Genomic DNA, 16,157 nt, shown 5'->3' on the forward strand with positions numbered 1-16,157 from the left:
TCACAGGATCTACAGCAGTCATGGCTAAGAAGCCTCTAGCATGCTCAGCTAGAACAGTCTGTACTGGTAAAAGACACAGACAACAGGGACCTAAGTCCAGACACAAGCATCATCTACTACAGTTTTGCTGAAGTATTTTCAAAACAAAAGCCAAACCTCTTACTGAGTATTTAGCCGCCATGGTTCCTATAGCTTTCCATACCCTGACTGGCATGAGGGCCCACATGGGACCTAGGAGATGGACGGACGATAAGGAGAGGATGAGGAGAGTGCAAGTGGATTTAGTGAAGGGGCAGAAAGAAGCTGGGCGTTCTGGTGCACCTCTGTAATCCCAAGCCCTGGGAGGCAGAGGCAGGTGGATCTCTGCGAGTTTGAAGCCAGCCTGGTCTACACAAAGACCTGTCTCAGAAACAACAACATGTATTTGAGTTTTTAGTTCTACCATTACTACTTTTGTTTTGTTTTGACACAAGGTCTCTCTACATAAGCCCTGGTTATCCTGGAACTCAGAGATGTGCCCACCTCTGCCTCCCAAGATTAAAGGTGTATGTCACCATGACCAGCTGGTTATGTGGGACAGAATAACCCCAAAAGGCTGGAAAAGTCTTCATCAATACAAAAGGAAACTTTTCAGAAGTTTCAGTGTCTGAGTGCTGGTTGGCTTCTGTTCCTTACTCCGAAGGCTGTGTCTGACAGGCTTCTAAGTGGGCTCTTTTGAATGTTAGCAAGTCTTCCAAGGATCCCTGGTTCTTTTTTTTTTTAATTATTATTATTTTTTAATTATTCACTTTACATCCTGCTCACTGCTCCTCCCACAATCCTTGCCCCATCCTCCCTTCCCCTTCTCTGAGCAGATGGGGCCCTCCCTAGGTGTACCCCCACCATGTACCATGACAATCAGCAAGGACTCTGTGTGGCAGAAGACACTCACATGTAAACGCTGTGACAGAGAGTCATGAGCCCACCATACACGTGTGTGGCGGTGCTACTGAGTAACCATCGGCCTCACATCTAGGAACTGAACCAGGGCCAGACAGCCATCTGGATGGCAAATAGCAACAGGAGAAGAATTTTAAATAGCTTCAGCTGTAGGAAAAGCTCTACTATGGGCTCTAGACCTCTTAACCATTTGTCTGCTGTCATCCTGAAAATAAGTGATAATACATACAGTGTAAAAGAGCAAGCTATACACACTGGCTTTATCCACAGCCATCTCAGGACTTACTATTCTTTAGCATACAGTTTAACTTTGGTTTGCAGAGAATTTTTCTGTTTTGATTGTGCCTTTGATGACAATTTTCCTTTGAAGATATCTGGACATGAGTAACAAAATGGATTTTGTAGTAGCTTTGTTTTGCCCTTATTACTGACAGCAAAAGGAGAGTAGGGAACTAAAGATAATAAAGAGGCATCTGTCACTGGAGTCCCCATGCACTGCCTGTTCTCTTCAGAGGACACAGTAAACTCATTTAGTGCAAGGCACTGAGCAAAAAGGAGGACAGGCTAGTGATGAGGCTCAGAGGTGGAATGCCTACCTAGCAAGATAAGGTCCTGAGTCCAATTAGTATTTACTAAATAGTCACTCTATTAAAGGCACACTGCACACTGTATTGAGGAAAGATCAGATCTAAAACATAAAATACTGGGGCTGGAGAGATGGCTAGGTGGTTAAGAGCACTGGCTGCTCCTGGAGAGGACCTGGGTTTAATTTCTAACACCCACATGGAGACAGCTCACAACCATGTTACTCTATTCCCAGGGATCCAATGCCTTCTTCAGGCCTCTGTAGGCACTACACACATATGGTACACAGACATTCATCCACACATATAAGAAACAAAATTTAAAAATAAGACACCAAGCAGTCTGCATCTCGCCTGCACAGAGCACTTATGTCTGCTGAGTGGTGAACTGTCAGTCAGGTCTGTTCCACCTCTACTGGGCAGCATTCCTTATATGAAGAAATGTGGCTGAGATGGCTCACTGGAGTGATGTGCACCTCAGCCTACAGGAGCCTCAACCACAAGGATCAGGGTGACCGATGGGAAGGAGGACTATAGAGCATTTGCTTGAACTTCCCAAGGAAGCAGGATGGTAAGATGAACTGGAAGGGCTGCTGGGAGCAAGCATGGCTGGGCAGTGGAGGTAGGCTCCTCTGAAGGAATCAGCGTAGCTTTCATGCAAATGAGTCAGTCTTGTCTCGTCTCTTCTCATCTCTTCTCTTTTCTCTGTCCCCACCCTCATGTATTCATGCATGTGCACACATACAAGTGTGTGTGTGTGTGTGTGTGTGTGTGTGCATATCATTAATCCCAGCATTCCAGAAGCAGAGGCAGGCAAGAGACCAGCCTTGTCTGCACATGAATTCCAGGTAAGCTGAGGCTACACAGCAAGACGCTGTGTCAAAAACTAAAATATAAATAAATAAATAAATAAATAAATAAATAAAACAGTCATGCTTCCTAAAGAACACAGACTATTTGAACCAGTTCTTATTACTTCAAAACCAGCTGTGGTACCAATATGTTTACCAGCGTGCACAAATGCATAATCTCAGAACTATACATGCTATAACTTCTATTTGCTATAGAATCATAATGAAGTCTCGTTTCTATATTTTCTTTTTAGACAGTGTCTTAGCGTGCATTGCTGGCTAACCTCAAACTAGCAGCAGTCCTCCTGCCTCAGCCTCCTGAGTACTGAGATTACAGTATGGGCTGCCATGCCTGGCTCCAGGATAAAGCCTGCATCTAGGATCTGGGAAAAGCTAGTGAACTTCAAAAGCTTGACTGTGATAACAGAGCTAGTAAGGACCACCTGTTACAGCCTGAATTTCTTTTTTTTTTTTTTCATTTTTTTATTAGATATTTTCTTCATTTACAATTCAAACGCTATCCCAAAAGTCCCTTATACCCTCCCCCCCCCTGCTCTCCAACCCACCCACTCCCGCTTCCTGGCCCTGGTATTCCCCTGTATTGGGGCATATAATCTTTGCAAGACCAGGGGCCTCTCCTCCCAATGATGGCCAATTAGGCCATCCTCTGCTACATATGCAGCTAGAGACACAAGCTCAAGGGGTACTGGTTAGTTCATATTGTTGTTCCTCCTATAGGGTTGCAGACTCCTTCAGCTCCTTGGGTACTTTCTCTAGCTCCTCCATTGGGGGCCCTGTGTTCCATCCAATAGATGACTCTGAGCCTCCAATTCTGTATTTGTCAGGCACTGGCATAGCCTCACGAGAGACAGCTATATCAGGGTCCTTTCAGCAAAATCTTGCTGCCATATGCAATGGTGTCAGCGTTTGGTGATTGATTACGGTATGGGGCAGTCTCTGCATGGTCCTTCCGTCCATCTCATCTCCAAACTTTGTCTCTGTAACTTCTTACATGGGTATTTTGTTCCCACGAAATATGGGTAGAACTTGTAAGGACTGCCTGTTACAGAGTAAATTTCTATACCATGGGATGTGGGTAAAGATTCTGGGAGACACTTGGCCTTTAATCACTAAGGAAAAGCTCGCTGCTATAAATCTTGAGAAAATGCATTCTTTTTTTTTTGGGGGGGGGGGGTTAAGACAGGGTTTCTCTGTGTAGCCCTGGCTGTCCTGTGAACTCACTTTGTAGACCAGGCTAGCCTCAAACTCAGAAATCCGCCTGCCTCTCTGCCTCTGTGTGCTGGGATTAAAGGCATGCGCCACTACGCCCAGCGAGAATATACATTCTTAAACATCCTTTTCCTCACTTTTTAAATTATATTTGTTTTTGTGTGAGCAAGTGGGGAAAGGGCAGACATGTACATTATATTACATGTGTAAAAGAGGAGAACCTGTGAGAGTTGATTTTCTCCCTCCACCATGTTGGTCTCAGGCTTACTGATAAGCACGTTCACCTACCGAGCTGCCTCACCACCCCTGACATATGGATTCGATATCTTAAATTTTAAAAGTAAGGCCTTTGGTGGTGTTCACCTTTAGTCCAAGTATGGGGTAGGGGAGAGGAACAGGGGGACAGGACACCATACAGGACAGAGACTGAGGCCTAAGAAATAAGATATCAATGTCACTACTGTGACAGACTTGGAATTGTGGGCCACAGTGGGCCACCAGGTAAGCCATACATTCCAGCTACCTGTGCAGTCACTGTGGCAGTATACGCAGGTCTCTCCACTCCACTGGAATGAGTGGAAATGACTGTGCCAACCTCAGATCCGGGGTCTGTAGGATGACCACCTGCGTCATCTCATTCTCCTTACAACAGTGACAACAGCAGCCTGAGAGCACTCTGTACCAACAACTGCTTCTTAAATGAAAACACAAGGAGAGTCTACTGCATTTGGGTCATCATTCATTTTCAGTCTGTTACAAGTGGTCTTCACTACTCAAACACACACAGTCGCAAGGCTATAACTAAAACTCATTATCATTAGTCACAGGTGGTTCAGTATCAAATCTCTTCCTTCTCTGTCCAAACGGTAAACAGAACCCCGAGGAAGAGTGGAGAGAGTACCTCCATGAAGCTAGCAAAGCCCTCACTGCCGACTCCAGCTTTTCTCTCTGCTAATTACTTTGCACACTGCATCTTAAAGCACCCACCGCCCATGGAAACCAACATAGCGATGGCTGATGGCTCTCCCCCTTTTAGCACCTTCGGAGAATTACTGTTTTCACAAACAGCTGCAGAGGCGCAATGAATATGAATCTGACATAAGGCAGACATGAAACTGGGCAGAGAGAAAAGACATCAGAAGCCTTGCATATTTTAAGAACTGCAAGGCCCTTAAGCCTGGAACCCAGGAAGGCAGAGAACAGGAGCAGAATGTCAGCAAGATGCTAGGTACAAGATGTCCCCTTGACGTACATGACCAGGAGAAGAATGAAGAACAGTCAACAGGTGAGTACAAAATGATTAAATAAAGCACGGTTTAGGGATAGGGATATAGCTTAATCAAACCCTAACTTCAACTGGTCATGAGCCAAAGCACACAATTTATAGTACTGAGAAGTTCCAATGTGAAAGGGAATATGTACGAAATATGAATCCAACATAAACATCACAATAAGCAGAAATTTACAAAAGCCCAAATAACCCAAAAGCATATAGTAAGAGTGCTTAATATAATTATTCACCAAAAACATGAAGATTAAAACGGCAATCAAGGCAGCAGATGCCCAAACCTTCGAGCCCAGCATGGGAAGTAGAGGCAATTGGGTCTGACTGAGCCAAAGCTACAGTGTCTGTCTCAAAATAAAAACCAAAACAATGAAACAAAACCCACTGGAAAGATGGCTCAATGATTAAGGGCACTAACTGTTCTTTCAGAGATCCTGAGTTTAATTCCCAGCAACTATATGGTAGCTCACAACCATCTGTAATGGGATCTGATGCCTTCTTCTGGTGTGTCTGAAGATAGCCATAGTGTACTCGTATAAATAAAATAAAATTTTTAAAAAAACATGATAAAAAGAAATAAAACCTTGATATTCACAGATCACTGTCAGCAGGTGAACAAACTAACTCAAATCTTTCTAAACAGAACATCAAAGCTCACTACTCTTTATTCTGTGACACTCTTACCCAAGAATAGAGGTATGTGAACATTTAAGCTAAAATTTTTCATAATAACCAAAACAAGTCTCAACTCAAACATACACTAATAGAACAAGAAACTGAATGTTTTATAATATGGAAAAATAATTAAATACAACTATATACACCACCATTAATGAACCTCACAAACACTGTTAACAGAAATAAAAAGGGCCAGGCATAGGAGCCACATCTGTATCCATAGTAATCAGTGGGCAGAGACAGAAGAATTGCTACTCAGTTTCAGGCCAGTTTGAAATAATGAGACACTGTCTCGATTTTTAAAAAGGAGGGGTAGGGGAGGAGAAAATAGCAAAAGGACACATACCATGAGACTGAATTTACTTAACTATAAATAACAGTTAAAATATCACTAGAGATAGGCATATTGAGTCAGGAGGCTGAGAAGGGACCGTCACTGCTAATTCCAAGTCACAAATAGATGCCAGTCCTGCTCGGTTACAAAGTAGAACCGTGTCTTAAAAACAAACAAAAAAAACCACAACAAAGTGAAATCAAAACCACTGGGAATGGTGACACATAGCAACACTCAGGAGGCAGAAGCAGGCACATCTCCTTGAGTTTAAAGACAGTGGAGTCCATAGCTATCTGAGGCTACACAATTGAGATTGTCTCCAGAAAACAGAAAAAGAAAAAGAAAAAGAAAAAGAAAAAGAAAAAGAAAAAGAAAAAGAAAAAAGGAAAGGAGGGGGAGGAGGGAAGGAAGGAAAAATTATTTTTAGATCATCAAGATCATAAAGATATAAAAACATCCTAAGGAGATTAAAGTTCAGTAAAGCGTCTCTTGCAAAGGGTTAGGAAGCAGAGGAAGTGATGATAATGACCCGGGTAGGTGCTCATGTGTATATATGGAGTCTGAGGTAAGTCTTCTCCCATTGTTCTTCATCACAGTCACTGAGGCAGGGTCTCTACAGTTGTACCAGAGCTCACAGTCTGGCTAATCTAGCCTGCCAGCTTACTCAGGGGATCCTAGCTCCACCTTCTAAGTGTGGGAATTACAGTCAAGCTGAGTGAGAAGTTTACCCAGCATTTACTGGGTTCTGGGGTCTACTTTGCTGTTTGCACAGTGAGCATTTTAAATGCTGAGCCCCTTCCCCTTTTGTGCATGCATAATTTGACCGAGAGAGCAAATGCAAAGCCTGGCTTGAAGAGCCATGTGATGGGAACTCATTCTCCAGTCTCTCAGCCTGTGGGCTGGATGTTAGTGTTACCTACTGAGGGACAGAAGGCTCTGCTCCCTGAAGCTGCACTCTCCCTGCACTGTTCCCGCTAAGCTCCTACCATCCACCTACCCAGCTGCTTGTTATAACTTTTGTCTTTACCTCTACATCTTAAGGCAGAAGACACATTATGGACTATAGCAAGGCTATGTATCCTGCTAATTGTTGCTCACAACACTATAAATAGTACCTGAGCTCCTAAAAGGCTCTGGGTTCAAGACCACATACACACAAAGTCTGGATTACAGAGCATTTCAGATTAGGAAACTCAATCTATAAAATTACACGTAAATAGATCCTACATGTTATGCTGGGGCTGGAAAGATGTCTCCTTGGAAAAGAGCACTTCCTAAATAATTATAAGGGCCGGAGTTTAGATCCCAGCACCCATGTAACAAGCCAGGCGTTACCGTATACCAGTACCCCATCTATGCTGAGGGCGGGTGTAAAGGACTGCCTGGCTTGGTGGCTTTCAGGCTAGCTGTGAAAATGGGAGCCCAGGTTCAGGAAAAGGCTATGTTTCAAATGAACAGGTTGAGACTGGTAAGAGAAGACCCAAAGTCATCTTCTGGCTGGCATGTGTGCAGAAAGGCTTACAGATTCCCAGACATGTGTTCACACAATCACACAGTCGGACACAGACACACACATTTAAAAACAAAGAACAAAAAAACAAAAAAACTCTTTGAGGCTGACAAGATGGTTCAACAGTTAAGAGCACGTCTTCTTACAGAGGACCCAGGCTCAATTTCCAGCACCTACATAGCAGCTAGCTATATAACTCCAGTTTCAGGGAATTCCACACCTGTTGACCAGGTACAAATGTGGTGTACAGACTATACATGGGAGCAAAATACCCATACGTAGAAAATAAAATAAATCTAAAACAAACCAACGTGGACTGGAGACATGATTCTGCAAGCAAAGGTATTCACAGTACCAGGTAAAGATGAGCTCTGAAATCCACATAAAGGTGGAAGGAGGGGACCAACTGGTCAAATTGTCCTCTGAATACATGAGTGTGCTCGCTCGCGTGCTCTCTCTCTCTCTCTCTCTCTCGCTCGCTCGCTCTCTCTCTTTCTCTCTCTCTCACACACACACACACTTTCACACACTAATAAGTTATTATTATTATTTTTAAGACTGTCTTAACCTAAGCTTTCACATAAAAATATGTATATAGGAGCACAACTATTTGACACTCTCTTCCACTAGAAAACTGCACTGAGAACAAGGCAGCCATTTATACTGCCCTTTGTCCACTACTTCCTCTATCGTGTGCCTATCAAAAGACTAAATGAGATTCTGGCAACATAAAAAAAACAGTTTTGAAAGGTCATGCTATGCAGACAGTCACAGCTTTCACAGTACCCTGTCTGTCTATGGCAAACTACATGACGATCTGACCAGCTATGTTCTGAGTAAAAGCAAAACGCACATTGCCAATGCACTGTCAAAGGACCAGATCTACAGACACTCAATATTTTTATGAACATCATTTGCAACTGCATAGACATCCAGTACATATTAATGAGAAGGATCCTTGAGCAATGAAGGAAAACTGCAGGCAGCACCAGCTTCCCTGAACTCTGGCAGGCAAGCTGAGATCGGGCCACTCTGTTGACAAAACACATAACCTTTTACATTAAGACAGATCAGTGCCAGGCTTGGTGGTTACCTGCCTATAATCACAGCACTTGGGAGGGGAAGACAGAATGTTCCTAACTCAAAAAGTCCAAATCATGGTAGTACATAGGCCTCTAATCCCAACACTTGGGAAAGATCAGGAATTCAAAGTCAGTCTCATACAGAAAGAGTTAGAGACCAGACTATGTTACATGAGACCCTGTCTCAATAAACAAAAACCAAAACCACAAAAAGAAAACAACTGTCAAATATTCATTTTCCAAGGAAAGTCTAATAGCTGCACTCCACAGCAGGTGTCCTTAATGGTGGAATGTGTGCTTAGCATGGTGAAATACTGGATTAAACCTGTAGTGCCTAGAAAATTACATTAGCCCTGCTCGTGGGCATGGTGGTATACATGTCTGACTGCAGCACTCTGGAAGCTGAGGCAGGAAAATAGCCCTGGGTTGAGGCCAGCCTGGGCTACAAAATGAGCCCATATTTCAAATGAATAACCAGCCCCACGTTGATCATTCTTCCCTTCCACTCCTGGTATTCCCCCTCCACGTTCATATCATGTGTTTTATTACTCTCCCTGACTCACTCTGATCATTCTTCAAATTTTCCCTAATTTGATTGTTCAAAACCCTGTCAGCCAGGCATAAATGGTGCACAATTCTAACCCCAGCACTCAGGAGGCAGAGACAGATTTGATCGTGAAGCCCGTCTAGTCTAAGCTAGTTCCAGACCATTCCAGGCACAGCAAGAGTGAGACTCTGTCCCAAAACAAAACAAACAGATAAATGGGGCTGGAGAGATGACTCAGTGGTTAAGCGCACCAGCGACTCTTCCAGAGGACCCAGGCTTAATTTCCAGCAATCTACATAGCAGCTACAACTGCATCACTCCAATTCCACGGGGTCTGATGCCCTCTTCTGGCCTTCACAGGCAGCAAGCGTGCAAGTGTTGCACAGGCATACATGCCTGCAAAGCACCCACACACATAAAATAAAAAAATGGGTAGAGTTGGGGCTGTTGGTGGAGCCCGCCCCACCCTTCATGTCCCAGTACTGTCATGCACGAGAAAGGGTAATGAATCAGTACAAACCACCCAGCTCCTGAAATGTCCAAACCTGGAGGCTGAGGAACAGCTCAGAGGTCAGGACAGGTGCACTTGCTGCTCTTCCAGAGGTCCCAAGTGCAATCCCACCCTAACATGGTCGCTCACAACTGGCTATAACTCCCAATTCTAGAGGGCCTGAAATCTTCTGGCCTCGGAAAACACTGCACATATGATGGAGACACATTTAGACAAAGCACTGATACACATAACATTTAAAAAGAAGTGTTCAACCTCATAGGTAAGTAACAGCAGTCTGTCTGCTTTGCTTTTGTCATCTGGGCTAGGAGGTTTTGTGCTCTCAGCAATGCCATCACCTGAGAAATCTTTATTTAAACCAATAGTAAGGCAGGCACAACACTGCACCTGCCTTTTATCCCAATGCTTGGGAGGCAGAGGTAGGCATGGCTCTGTGAGCTTGAGGCTAGCGTGGTCTACACAGCAAGTTCAAGGATAGTCAGGGATACACAGAGCAACCCTGTCCCCCAAAACCAATAACAACAATAATAAGAATCACCTTCATCTAGTACTAGTCTCACTGCTGTGACCCCAGTACTCTGGAGACTGAAGGAGCTCAAGTTCCAGGCCAGTCTGTGCTTTACAGTCAATTTCAGAGCAGCCTGGACTAAAATATCAAACAAACAGAAGCAAGCAAGCAAGCAAGCAAACAAGCAAGCAAGCACACAAACAAGCCCTCTGAATTACGCAACCCTAAATCTCAGCCTGCCTTAAAGTGAGGTTTAGGGACTCAAAATACAAACCATGAGATTAGAAAATATTTAGAAAAAAATAATTAGAAGCTAACCAATATTCATACTTTCCTTCTATATTCAAGTTTGTAAAAGACTAAGAAATAAAATCTACAAAATTGGACACTTACCTCAAAATAACAGCCCCCATTTCAGTCTTCTAGGAATATATGATATAACTTATTTTTAAATGTGAATTATTCATGGAAGACTTTTTCAGCTTAGAAGATGAACTGCAAAATAAAAGGTTGGAGACAGACAGTTTTAATCAGAATGGACAGTGTTAAGTGTTCCCTCCCCGTGTGTCACTTGATTGTTTACAGCACACACAGTTTAACACACTGGCTCAAAGATCTACCAAGGTTAAAAACTTACGATGTTTAGGATCTATGTTCCAATATTCTCAGCTTTGGGAATTTACTAGTGTGTGTACATATTCAAGATCAAATCTAAGTAAATAATTTATATAGAATGTAGTAAAAAATAGAAATGCAAGAGCCCTCAAACCAGCCAGGGATATACAGTAAAGCCCTGTCTCAAAAGAAATGTTCTACAAGGAAATATGTCTAAACCCAAACAAAAGTGTAGAGGACCAGAACACAGACTGGACAGAGTTTACCTGTCTGTCTGTGTCCATTCTGGTGGCCCATTACCATCATAGCTCCAGAGGCCTTGGACAGTCATCTCACAGAAGGAAGCTTAACCACTAGGCTAAGTGATCATGACTAGTGGTCATGACATGTCTTCTGACCACTGAGAGAAGATAACAATGACACTTATGCTCTCTGAAGACATCAGGCCAACCAAACACCAGATCAAACAGGATGTGAAAGCTGTGTTCACACTGATATCACCCAGGTCAACACCCTGAGTTCAGCCTAATGGAGGAAGGCAGCATCCGTTCAACTGTCTCCGGACTAGGATTCTCTGGATACTGTCACAACTGAGATCCGCAAAGTCCAACTGGCTAACTCTAAATGTAAATCTCTTATCTCTATAAGAATTTTGGGGCTGGAGAAAAAAATTTCTAGTATTGCTCTTCCAAAGAACCCAAAAAGTTTGAGTCCCAGTACCCGCACCAGGCAGCTAAGTCGAGCTCTGAGGAAATCAAACCCCTCTGGCCTCTGCGGGCACCTGATGACGACAGGAGAAAACCTAACTAAAGATACAACTTTTAAAACTTTAATAAGTAAAGCAGGCATGGTGGCTCACACCTTTAATCCTAGAACCCAGGAGGCAGGAGGACATGGATCTCTGTGAGTCTGAGGCCAGGCAGGGCTACAGAGACCCAGTCTCCAAACAAATGAATCAATGAATGATGCAGGGCTACTCATTCAAAAATGAGGAATTTCAAGACAGAGATGGCTTAGCATTAGATTAAGCACAATTCCTCCTCAAGTAAGGAGCCTGACATGCCCATGGTGTCAGCCACACTTAAGGCACTAATTCAAGGTTTGGTGACATATGTCTTTAATCCCAGCACCTTGAGGCAGAGATAATTGAATCTCTGAATTTGAGACCAGCCTGGTCTACACAGTAAGACCTTGTCTTAAAAGGGGGCTGGGGGTGCTGGAGAGATGGCTCAGAGTTAAGAGCACTGACTGCTCTTCTGAAGGTCCTGAGTTCAAATCCCACCAAGCACATGATGGCTCACAACCATCCATAATGAGATCTGATGCCCTCTTCTGTTGTGTCTGAAGACAGCTATAGTGTACTCACATACAATAAATAAATCTTAGGGCTGGAGAGAGCGGGGCCAGAGAGAGTGGAACCAGAGCGAGCAGGGCCAGAGCAAGAAGAAAAATAATAACAATAAATAAATTCCTTTAAAAAAAGAAAAAGACACTAACTCTCTCTTAAGTCTATTAAATGGACAAGTATTATTTGCCCAGCCTGGTACAATACACCTGTAATCATTGGACTTAGGTAGAGGCAGGGGAATTATTATGATTTCAATGTCATCCTCAATTACATAGTGAATTTGGAACCAGTCTGAGCTACAATGAGATGCCAAAAAAAAAAAAAACAAAAAAAACAAAACCAACAAATCAGATTGACCCCAGTGCCTCCCTAGAAAATCTCCCAGCCCCTACCAACTGGCTATCTCTCTCCATTTTACCTTCTGTAAGACATTAGCTCAAAACCAGGCGTGGTGGCGCACACCTTTAATCCCAGCACTTGGGAGGCAGAGGTAGGCAGATTTCTGAGTTCAAGGCCAGCCTGGTCTACAAAGTGAGTTCCAGGACAGCCAGGGCTACACAGAGAAACCCTGTCTCGAAAAACAAAAACAAAACAAAACAAGACAGTAGCTCAATACTCCTCTAGCTCAGTCTTCCTGCCTCAACCTCCCAAGTGGCTCCCAACCTCGGCTTCCAGGCACGCACTAACAATAGGCTTAACTTTATTTTCTCCATACACTCTTCCTTCTTCTTGGTTTTTGAAAGCAGTGTCTCACATAGCCTACAATGACTTTGAACTCTTCATGTATACACATTTGAATAAACACGAGGATGTACACACACATATGCCACAAACACAACTGTCCCCATTCCCTCTTACTTTTGTCCAATTTATCATGTGAAATATAGCCTGCTTACTATAATGAGCTGAAATTTACCTATTTTTAAACATAGGAAGCTAGGAATAAGATTTTAACAAAATTCTCTAGAACTCAAGTGTGTGTGTGTGTGTGTGTGTACATGCACATGTAAACATACATATATATGTACAAATATGTACAAAAATAAAAATGTTATCTTTATCTTATGCTCATTGGTGTTTTAAAGGCCGACATGTATATCTGTGTGAGGGTGTCAGAAGCCCTGGTACTGGAGTTACAGATAGTGTGGGCTGCCATGTACTAAGTGCTGGGAACTGAACCAGGGTTCTCTGGAAAAACAGCCAGTGCTCTTAACCACTTAGCCATCTCTCCAACTCTAGACCCCAGTTTCTTAAATTGGGGGTTATGGCTCCATATAGGGTTTTTTCTGAGGATCACAGAAAAACTGGCAACAGTGAAATGTCTATGGCCATGGAACCACCAAGGATTAATTGGAAATGACCTAGTGGATCCCTATGTGTCCGCAGCTTGTGCTGCACTGAATCGGGACTGCCGCAACCTTGGTTTGGAAAGCAACCATGGTCATCGTGCCACCTTGACCATCTCTGCTCCTGTCCACCACTACTGCGGCTTGGGAATTCTTTCCCTGTAGACACAAGGCTCTCTGCTCTCATACACATAATGATTTCAGTATGGAAAGCAAACACTTTCAGTTGTTATTTCCCCTTACTCCTCAGCATGTAAGCACCATTTCCTGTATCTTTAGATTGTGTTGAAATGTTCTATTCGGTCCCCAGGGGCCACTAACACACGCACACCTTTAATCCCAGCACTGAGAGGCAGAGGCAGGTGGATCTCTGAGTTTGAGACCAGTCTGGTCTGCATAGAGAGTTCTAGGACAGTCCTGTTTTAAAAACCAAAACAAAAGTTCTCTTTAGGTAACGTATCACCAGAATATATTTTTCATGTATATACAGCTGGCGGGGGTGGGGCATGATTTTTAAAGTCGTTTTTTGAGTTTCTGGCTCAGGTTTCATAAACAAAAATGGCTATATAGATTTTTGGCTTAGGATTAGATTATGATTTTCAGTAGCGTTTAAAGTGGCCCTGTACATATTTCTGACATTAAAAGTTAGCAAGCATATCCACCTGTTAATATGAAATTTTGTTTCTATCTTTAATACATGAGAAAAATAACTATATGCCAAAGAATTATTTTTAAAAACTTATTACTATCAATATATCTTTGATTTTGCATAACTATTTCATATGCTTATACAGTAGGGGCCACACAAAAGTGTCTTGAATGAAAAGAAGTCCCAAAGAGAAAGAACAAGCAGCCCACTCTACACGGAGTAAAAGGGGTAGCAGTCAGAAGAGTAGGAAGCCAGATGTGGTGGCCACAGCTGCAACCTCAGTTCTCAGGTGGCGGAGGCACGACTGTGGTGTTTGAAACCTAGGAGACATAGAGAGCCCTATTTCAAAATGAAAGAGAAGAATTTGGGACCCAAGAAGTTTGTTTATCATTTAGGTTCTATAAACTGACTTTACTGAATTGTAATTAAAACTGATTTTAGTATTTACCTTCACTGCCACACAGTGTTGAAAGCCTGCTCTCCTGCCATGCAAGAGGCAGGAGGAAGGTCACTGCAAGCCTGAGGCCAGCCTGGTCTACACATATGGAATTATGGACTAAGTAGGGTCTCATAGTCAAACAACAGCAGGAAATGTTTGTGAGGGTTTTTTTTTTTTTTTTTTTTTTTCGAGACAGGGTGTAGCCCTGGCTGTCCTGGCACTCACTTTGTAGACCAGGCTGGCCTCGAACTCAGAAATCCGCCTGCCTCTGCCTCCTGAGTGCTGGGATTAAAGGCGTGCGCCACCACGCCCGGCTGAGGGTTTTCTATAACGGGGTTTCATGTGCCCTGGGCTGGCCTCAACTCTAAGGATCAATACCTGATCCTTTAGCCTCCACCACTCAAGAGCTATAGTTAGAGGCAGGCTCCCCCATGCTTGGCTAAAACGTTTTTATTTTTATTTATTTATGTGTGTGAATGTTTTGCCTGCATGTTATGTCTGTGTACCACATGTGTGCCTGGTGCCAAGGAGAGCAGAAGAGGGTGTGGGATCCTCCCATATCTGGACTTGCAGGCTGCTGTGAGCGCCGTGTGAGCGCTGAGAATCAAATCCAGGTTTTATGGAAGACAAATCGGTGCTCTTAACCACTGAACCATCCCTCCAGCCCATAAAACTTCTTTTAAGGTAGGGTCTCACTATGTAAATCAGGCTTGCCTTAAACTTCAGGACACATCTACCTCTGTATCCTGAGTGCACGTACCATACCAGTCTACGGTGTCTCTCTTGAACCTTCATCTGTTTGCATCCCCAATGCTTCGTACAGTTATAAAAACACATCCTCTCAATAAATGTTCCATGAAGAAGTTGACAGGAAAAAACTCACATGCTCTAATGTTGAAAGTGTAGGTGGATGGAGTAGACATTCCCACAACCGATTCTTTAGCTGACAGAAATGTATAAAAGAGAGCCCATGAAAAACTGGCAACGATGCCAGCTGTAGAATAAAGGATACATTCAGACCTGGCATGACACAGTAGATCAGACCTTCAAAGGTCTGCCCTACGGCAGCAAGGAAAGCTGACCCCAAACGGCAACTCAACTCTCAACACCCACAGCTCCAGTCCTCTGACGGAAAAAGCATCCACCTCTGCCCAGAAACAATTGCACCACTGTTCTTAAAGGGGCTGGCGAGGGCCATGATGAGGTAGGGTGAACCCCAGCAACTGGGGACTAAGAGAACGCCAAGTATCTGGTGTCGGTAAAATAAATGCACGAGTACTTGAAACTTTCATCAAAGTACAGTAATAAAATAAACAGGGCTAATGTGCAGGTCAGTGGAGGGGCAGACATGACCTGGGTGACTGATCACTACCACCAAAAATAAATGAAATAAATTAATATTAAAAATTGGGCTGGGGATCTACCACAGTGGCAGAGTGTGTGGGGGCGCATGCTGTTCCATTTTCAGTAACACGTACAAGCACCAAAATAAATGTGATAAACAAATATATCTACCCTAGGACCTTAATGATCAACCAATATACCAAGATATATTCCCTAAATATCTGAACACTCGTTCCAAGGAAAATAAATCATTTGCAGAAGGGCCTGGAAGATTGGAGCAAGGTGCCACACTAGCCAAGAGAGCCCTCCCCCTCTCCCCCAGGCGCTGCAGCCTTCAGCACAGCTGACGCGTCCTCT

General features: G+C 43.4%; 1 protein-coding gene across 2 annotated transcripts in view; it reads right to left on the reverse strand.

The window, feature by feature from the left end:
* The window catches only part of Pik3cb (phosphatidylinositol-4,5-bisphosphate 3-kinase catalytic subunit beta), a 103,836-nt gene that overhangs the window by 75,598 nt on the left and 12,081 nt on the right, over positions 1-16,157 (reverse strand). For both annotated transcript variants that reach the window (XM_021171807.2, XM_029481349.2), the window contains exon 2: positions 10,453-10,554. The gene's annotated coding sequence lies outside the window, so the exon portion shown is untranslated. The remainder of the gene's footprint in view (positions 1-10,452; positions 10,555-16,157) is intronic.

This window comes from Mus caroli, unplaced genomic scaffold (genome assembly GCF_978045245.1).
Source record: "Mus caroli unplaced genomic scaffold, Mus_caroli_1 scaffold_11, whole genome shotgun sequence".
Classification (NCBI taxonomy): domain Eukaryota; kingdom Metazoa; phylum Chordata; class Mammalia; order Rodentia; family Muridae; genus Mus; species Mus caroli.